This window comes from Salvelinus namaycush, chromosome 3 (assembly GCF_016432855.1).
Source record: "Salvelinus namaycush isolate Seneca chromosome 3, SaNama_1.0, whole genome shotgun sequence".
Taxonomy (NCBI): domain Eukaryota; kingdom Metazoa; phylum Chordata; class Actinopteri; order Salmoniformes; family Salmonidae; genus Salvelinus; species Salvelinus namaycush.
Window position 1 is genome coordinate 48,812,278 of NC_052309.1, and position 9,323 is coordinate 48,821,600.

The following is a 9,323-nucleotide window of genomic DNA, read 5'->3' on the forward strand; positions in this document are numbered from 1 at the left end:
GTGATAGTCATAGGAGTGAAATCATATAGCTTGTGTAGCCAACATGTCTTTTCACAGTTGTGATTCATAGTTTCACTGTTTAGGGAATCATGCTATATGTAGGTAATCATTTTCCTATTGACACTGGGAGTCATTATTCCCTGTTATTCCCTGTTATGAATAACAGCATTGATTTAGTGCTTACCTTTGTCAGACTGTGACTTTGTGTTCTTGGCATGCAAGCTTAGTTTGGTCTACCTGCTCCTTTGCGGCTACTATGTTATCTCTATGGATAATGCTACCACCATTGTTACATTGATCTCATACGGTCTCTCTCTCTCTCATCTCTGTCTCTGTCTCTGTCTCTGTCTCTCTCTGTCTCTCTCTCTGTCTCTCTCTCTGTCTCTCTCTCTGTCTCTCTCTCTGTCTCTCTCTGTCTCTCTCTCTGTCTCTCTCTCTCTCTGTGTTTGCAGCCTGGAGATTGTGTTTGTGACTGCAGTGGTTTTCATTTTTTGGTGAAGCGAGTCATCTTTTTGGCTCATGTTGTAATAGTGAGTGGTAATGGACATGGCTGGGAATTCACACCTCTTTGATTTGGGACCTCACTCTGGGGATACACACCATGTATGCTGCACTGCACTGTCCTGGTCCTTGGAACATGGAACTTCCCTAAACTCGGTGGGGTAACTGGAATAGAAACCTCAGTCGGGAAAACACACACACATTCGCAAACACTCATATACGCTGGACACGCTAACATCAAACATACTGGAAACACACACACACACACACACACACACACACACACACACACACACAAATATAACACACAACACACGCACACATACACAGGCAGACAGAGACACGCACACATCACACGTGCGCGCCCACACACACATACAGTACATACACACACCAAACCCACTCACAGACATCAAGGAAACCAAAGTCTGGGAGATCTTATCTCTGCCATGCAGGGGAACGCTACACCACCTACCACCATCCAAATACACCAAGACTACACCCAGACTACACCCAGACTTCAGACTGCCTACACCCAAACTACACCCACACTTCAGACTGCCTATACCCAGACTACACCCAGACTACACCCAGACTTCAGACTGCCTACACCCAAACTACACCCACACTTCAGACTGCCTATACCCAGACTACACCCAAACTACTCCCAGACTTCAGACTGCCTACACCCACACTTCAAACTGACTACAACCTGACTAGACCCAGACATCAAACTGACTACACTCCGACTATACCCAGACTTCAGACTGACTACAACCTGACTAGACCCAGACTTCAGACAAGAGAGGAAAGGAAAGGCTTCATCAATAGGCCTCACCAGACCACAGAGTCCTTACTCTCTCCCTCCCCTCTCCCTCTTATAAACCCGAACAGACACTAGTATGTGTGAACGCACCCCTTCACAGGAGCGACGAGATCTGACTCAGGGCCCTGTGAGCAGGGTGACTGACTGATCTGATGGTGACTGACTGACTGTTCTCTGACCAGGAGACGCGGGACATGGGACACTCAGGACAATGTGTCTCCTCTGGTCGGAATCAGATCAGGGGACGGCAGTGCGAGAGAGAAGGATGGGAGAGAGAGGATCCACTATGTGCTCACACACTGACCGGGATTCTGTTTCGAGACCTTCACTTTCTTTGTTTTAAACCAGCGGACAGAATGGACGTCTCGATTTCTACTTCTTTTCCTTTCGGGAACAAAACCAACAGTCCCAGTCGATCCCCGTGTACCAAGATTTCCACAGAGAGAAAAAAAGACCCTCTCTATATACATGTGTTGATATGTACATTGTGTCTTGATGATTTCCTGTAGTTTCTTTCCTTCCTTCTGTGAATGTGAACGCTGTCCCCTCCACAGTAGAGCTGCTCGGCAGTCTCTAAGTACCACAACGTATGGATTGCTCTGTTTATTGTGGCGACAGCTGCAAACGAACTCTATTTCCTCGATTGTACTGAACTTATTAAAAAATTGCTATAATAATATTTCCCTCCCCCCTTTTCCCTGTCACATTCCCTCTATTTTGTACTCTTTCAAGAGAATCAACTGTAGCCTACCAGCAGGAGTTTCATGGTTTATACTGAATGACGTTTAACACTCCCTTTAAAAGAACAGGACTATCTACAGCAAGCTGTAAATACTACATCCTGGTTACCTACCTACATCCTGGTTACCTACCTACATCCTGGTTACCTACCTACATCCTAAACAGCTCTGTCTGATTATGGTCATTGTCATCTCAGCAAAGTGGCCATGAATACTGTACAGTACCTCTTGCAGCAATGACATGTCATTTGCTTTACTCTTTCTCTAACACCTTTTTCAGCACCATGGACACCACAGGGGTTGGTTCTAACCTTCCTGCCCCCCCCCTTCTCCAAACTGAAATAGGAGAAAGTTGATGCAATGTATACCTGCCTGGTTCTGCTTCTCTCCTTTCACCCTGACTATGTCCTGGTCCTGCAATATTAACTACCTTCCCCGTCCAACCCCCTCAGCCACATCCACCCGAGCTAGCTTCCCCTCCCGACCCTATTCAGAGGCCTAGGAACCTAAGGCATCCCATTACATACCTGTACATACATGAACGTGGCCCACTTCTGTTACGTTACAATGTAGGGGAATGATTGACACTATTTTGGAGCAAACTCCGCTAACTAGCGATTGCCTTAAATGCGCTATCCCCATCAATTTGTACTTTCTTTTTAACGATTATGGTTTTGGTCCGTTAATATGACTACGTAACGTTGTACATTTCTGTTCACCGAGGATTTTTTTTTGTACATCTTTACCCTCCTGTTTTCCAATGAGAATTTAACCCCCTCCTCTTCTTTCAAGTATATTTAAAAAAAACAAAAAAGGGATAATGATGAAAATAAAAGTGAATGGACTTCAGTTTTAAGTGTCTGTGTTTTGGTGACATCTTGTTTCCAAATGTCATTTTTGGTGGCGATTGACTTTTCAGTGACCTGTTTTTACAGTGTGTTTCAGTTGCTTCAGCTCAACAAATAGGACTAATGGAATCCAATGGCACTGATTGAGGTGGGGAAGGAAAATAGGGTCTGGTTGTTAAGGCATATTACTGTGTGTGATGTGCTCTGCATATGGTACACTTGGCCATCAATTGGCAACAGTATCCAAAACATTTCCCTCATACAGTAGCCATTACCTACCAGTAAGTTAGGGACACAATTGTTTATTTTTATTTGCTGTACATTATCAACCTCACGTACTGTACATGTTTTGTTTGAATGATGTTCTTTGTGTATTTTGACCCTTTTCCTTTTTTAGTAAGTTAACAATTGACATCTGTTTGTGTTATGAAACCCAGTTGACTTGGTTACTGAGGACTTTATGGGAACATTATGGGAATAACAAGTGCTTTTTGGCATTTCACTCAAGCAGAGGTAAAGGTCCCTGTTCTCCCACTAATAGAAAAAGAAGATGTTTCAGCTCCTTGGCACTGAGTTTATACCGTGGCCATCTCAACACAGAACAAAGTCAATCCAGGCTAAGAGTCAGTCTTTTCACTTATCCACTCTGTCCCAAGCTCTGCCAGAATAGAATGGACCCATTGAGAGCTCTGGACTACACCTCTGCCAGAGGCTATCTGCCATGAGTAGACTTTCATCTCTCTCTCTCCACCCACCTTTCAGCATGTACTCTCAATCAAAGAAAGGTCATTCACAGAGACAGAGCTGGTATAGTTAAACACATTTTTTTCAAAAACAATATTTCCATTCACAAATATACTGTATCTTCCTGGGACAAAATTAGAGACAGAAGGGAAAAAAATAGCATGGCTTAATTCTGCAGGGCTGTTGTCAACTCGAAACGAAATCCCAGGTAACATTTTGCTGTGTGTAAACAGACATATTTCTATTTGTCAGCTGCACCTCATGCTGGGAATGAACAAGGATGTGCGTTATAGAAAGGTCATCTCCCAGACCAAACTTAACTCCTGGTTTGCTACCAGAACAGTGTCTGGGAGTCTCTTATGTCATTACTATTATTCTAACTCAATTTCTGTCCCAGCAGTTCTGCAGGCTCTGCCATTACAAGCGGATGCAGCTGGCCTCATCTCTCTGCAGCATCACTATGAATGAATGGCCTCAGTATTTATTGTTCTCCGCCCAGGCTATGATGGTGTGTCAGCACATCCATCAGTCATCCCCACCCCAGGCAATCCTTCAGGTGAGGGAGGAGCTGAGAGTCAAATAGGACGGGAGAAATGGATGAATATGCACATTGATGCACTCCTCCTGTAAAGTTTGTGTCCTATTTGAATGATTTCTTGGACAAAAATAATCAAACACCCATTTTATCTTGCAGTGGGTTATTCCATAATTTGGTGACTTTTGAGATGTGCAGCTTGGTTAAAAAACAGTCACTGTCACGCCCTGACCGCAGAGAGCCTTTTTATTTCTCGATTTTGTTAGGTCAGGGTGTGATTTGGGTGGGCATTCTATGTTCTATATTTCTTTGTTTTTGGCCGAGTGTGGTTCCCAATCAGAGGCAGCTGTGTATCGTTGTCTCTGATTGGGAATCATACTTAGGCAGCCTTTTTTCATTTTCTCATTTGTGGGTTGTTGTCTTCGTTTAATGCATGTTAGCCTTACGGAGCTTCACGTTAGTTTTTGTTGTTTACTGTTTTGTTGGCGACATTTCAAAATGAAAGAAAAATGTACGCTCACCACGCTGCACCTTGGTCTAGTCATTTTCAAGACGGCGTAGGTGACAGTCACGAAGAGCATTATGTTCCACTTCATTTTTTTCCCCATCTCAAGAGGATAAATACAACAATTACTGTGGTAAGTGCATGTTAATTGCCAAATAATCTAACAGGTTTGACCATAACAGGGTTGACCATAACAGGGTTGACGATTTCATCTTAAATCCCCTTGTGACGGGAGAAAGGGAAAAACATTGTTAAAGGACATGCAGCAGTTTTGATCTCAATATCAAATAATTTCTGTGTAACAATTAAGTACCTTACTGTGACAAAAATACACTACATGACCAGAAATATGTGGACACCTGATTGTCGAACATCTCATTCCAAAATCATGGGCATTAATGTGGAGTTGGTCCCCCCTTTGCTGCTATAACAGCCTCCACTCTTCTGGGAATGCTTTCCACGAGATGTTGGAACATTGCTGCGGGGACTTGCTTCCATTCAGTCACAACAGCAGTAGTAAGGTCGGGCACGGATGTTGGGCGATTATGCTTGGCTTGCAGTCAGCGTTCCAATTCATCCCAAAGGTGTTCGATGGGGTTAATGTCAGGGCTCTGCAGGCCATTCTTCCACACCGATCTTGAAAAAAACACTTCTGTATGTACCTCACTTTGTGCACTGGGGGCATTGTCATGCTGAAATAAACTGTCGCCACAAAGCACAGAATCATCTAGAATGTCATTGTCATTTGAACTAAGGGGCCTAGTCCAAACCATGAAAAACAGCCCCAGACCATTATTCCTCCTCCACCAAACTTTACAGTTGGCACTATGCATTGGGTAGGTAGCGTTCTCCTGGCACCTGCCGAACCCAGATTTGTCCATTAGACTGCCAGTTGGGGAATCGTGATTCCTCACTCCATCACACCAGGCAGGCCAAAACTCCACCCCACCAAAACAGGCTGTATTATTTTCAAACAGCTCTTACACTAAAAGGGCATTTTCACAACTTCACAGTATTATTCTCATTAACCTCATTTTGCCCTCAGAACAGGCTTAATTCGTCGGGGAATGGACTCTACATGGTGTCGAAAGCGTTCCACATGGTTGCTGGCCCATGTTGACTCCAATGCTTGCCACAATTGGGTAAAGTCGGCTGGATGTCCTTTGGTTGCTGGACCGTTGTTGATACACACGGGAAACTGTTGAGCATGAAAAACCCAGCAGCGTTGCAGTTCTTTACTCAAACTGGTGCGCCTGGCAGCTACTACCATGCCCCGTTGAAAGGCACTTAAATCTTTTGTCTTGCCCATTCTCCCTCTGAATGGCACACATACACAATACATGTCTGAATTGTCTCAAGGCTTAAAAATCGTTCTTTAACCTGTCTCCTCCCCTTTATCTACATTGACTGAAGTGGATTTAACAAGTGACATCAATAAGGGATCATAGCTTTCACTTGGATTCACCTGGTCAGTCTGTCATGGAAAGAGCAGGTGTTCCTAATGTTTTATACACTCAGTGTATATAAAGCACAGGAAAATCACGTTTTGACTGCACTGGGCCTGTCTAGCCTGTTGATCTATGGGTAACAGGTTTGACATGCTATGCTCGACCACAAAACACCAGAAAATAACCCAAAAAGAGTAGAACCAACTCATCTGCTTTTACACTATGATTTGACTATTAGATGTTCAATGTTTCTTTTGAAAAAAATAAAAGTTTCACCATATTAAAAAGAGAGTTCAGTTCACATAACAGGGTTGACCTTAAATGAGGGAAAGGTTGTTTTTTTAACCTTAAAATGAATCACTAATCACATGAAATAAAGAATAATCTTCGGAAATGACTTTGTCAGAGCAACAAAATAACTAGGGCTTTACAGTGATGGTGAAAACTTGGAGAAATGTTGGGGATAAGTGTTTTAAAATCTTCCTGTAAGTCACAGACGGTGTACGGAGGGACACTTAATTCATAGAAAAAAATGGATTTATTGAATTCTCCATGTGTTCTATGTTAAAGGGCACTTCATTGAATATAACAGGCTTTTACATTTCAATATTGGTACACAATTTCTACTTAAAATATTACAGGCACGCAAAAGGCACTCATTTTGTGGAAGACCCCAGTAATGACTATTTGTTACTCGTTTGTTTTCTAAGTGTAGAGGTTTCTCCATAATACCTATTCACCCAATTATGCTTTAGTACCTTGAGGCCTTACGTGATCTGTGTCTGCACCACAAAATCTCCCTACTGATGTCTCCCAGGGCTCTGTTCTAGGCTCTCTCCTTTTTTCTCTCTACACTAAGTCACTCAGCTCTGTCATATCCTGATATGGTCTAAACTAACATTGCTATGCGGATGACACTCAACTACTCATTCTCCCCTTGTGACACCATTGTGGTGAAAATTCATCTCTGCATGCCTGGCAGACATCTCAGCTTGGATGTCGGCCCACCACCTCAAGCTCAACCTTGACAAGATGGAGCTGCTCTTCCTCCCAGGGAAGGCCTGCCCGCTCCAAGACCTCTCCATCGTGGTGGACAACTGCGCGGTGTCCCCCTCCCAGAGTGCAAAGAAAATTGGCGTGACCTTGGACAACACTCTGTAGTTCTCTGCAAAAATCAAAGCAGTGACTCTCTCCTGTAGGTATATGCTCTACAACATTCGTAGAGTATGACCTTTCCTTACACAGGAAGCGGTGCAGGTCTTAATCCAGGCACTTGTCATCTCCCGTCTGGACTACAGCCACTCTCTGTTGGCTGAGCTCCCGCTTGTACCATCGAACCCTGCAACTTATGCAGAACGCCGCAGCCCGCCTGGTGTTCAACCTTCCCATGTTCTCCCACGTCACCCTGCTGTCGATGCAGCTCTGCTTCTAGCTCCTAAGCATCTTTGCAGTATTTTGTTTTTTTGTGTGTTACTTCTTACATTATTAGCCCAGAAAGTTTTTTGTGTTATTACATACAGAACGGCGGTAACTCACCAGCATTACGACCAGGAATACGACTTTCGCGAATTGGATCCTTTGTTCGTAACCCCTAGGGCAATTGAACTTATCCCAGAGGCTGCTCCAAGAGGTATTTGGAGTGGATTTCTAGTCTGATTCAGGAGGCATGCACACCATCCAGTATATTACTCCCTAATGTTCAGTCTCTGGAAAATAAAGTAGATGAGCTCAGGGCGAGGATCTCCTTCCAGAGAGACATCAGGGACTGTAACATACTCTGTTTCACAGAATCATGGCTCTCTCCGAATATACTGTCCCCGTCCATACAGCAAGCTGGTTTCTCAGTACATTTCGCAGACAGGAATAAAGAACTCTCACAAAAAAGAAAGGTGGGGATATATGTTTCATGATTAACTACTCATGGTGTGATTGTGATAATGTACAGAAACTCAAGTCCTTTTATTCACCCGACCTAGAATACCTCACAATCAAATGCCGATCGTATTATCTCCACAAGAGAATTATCTTCGGTTATAGTCACAGCCGTGAATATTCCCCCTCAAGCCCATACCACTACGGCCCTACAATGGACTTTGTGCAAACTGGAAACCACATATCCCGAGGCCAAATTTATTGTAGCTGGGGATTTTAACAAAGCAAATTTGAAGAAAACGCTACCGAAGTTCTATCAACACATTGACTGTAGTACTCGCTTTTAAAATATTTGACCACTACTACCCCCGCCCTCCCTTCGGCAAATCAGATCATGACTCCATTTTGCTCATCCCTTCCTATAGGCAGAAACTCAAACAGGAAGTACCTGTGCTAAGGTCTATTCAACGCTGTTCTGACCAATTGGAATCCATGCTTCAAGATTGTTTTGATCATGCGGACTGGGACATGTTCTGCGTAGCCTTTGAGAATAACATCAACATATACACTGACACGGTGACTGAGTTCATCAGGAAGTATATAGCCGATGTTGTTCCCACTGTGTCAATTAAAACCTACCCAAATCAGAAACCGTTGATAGATGGCAGCATTCGCGCAAAACTGAAAGCGCGAACCACGGCATTTAACCATGGGAAGGTGACTGGGAATTTGGTCGAAGACAACGAGTGTAGTTATTCCCTCCGTACGGAAATAAAACAGGCAAAATGTCAGTACAGAGACAAAATGGAGTTGCAATTCAAGGGCTCAGACACATAACCTATGTCGCAGGGTCTACAGACAATCACAGATTACAAAGGGAGAACCAGCCACATCACGGACACACGTCTTGCTCCCGGACAAGCTAAACACCTTCTTTGCCCACTTTGAGGATAACACAGTGCCACCGACGCGGCCCACTCCCAAGGACTGTGGGCTCTCATTCTCGGTGGCTGACGTGAGTAAGACATTTAAACTTGTTAACCCTCACATGGCTGCTGGCCCAGACGGCATCCCTAGCCGCATCCTCAGAGCATGCACAGACCAGCTGGCTGGAGTGTTTACGGACGATCTGGAATGGTCCACCCACACACACAGTGTGGTGAAGAAGGCGCAACAGCGCCTCTTCAACCTCAGGAGGCTGAAGAAATTTGGTTAGGCCTCTAAGACCCTGACAAACTTTTACAGATGCACAATTGAGAGCATCCTGTCGGGCTGTATCACAGCCTGGTACGACAACTGCACTG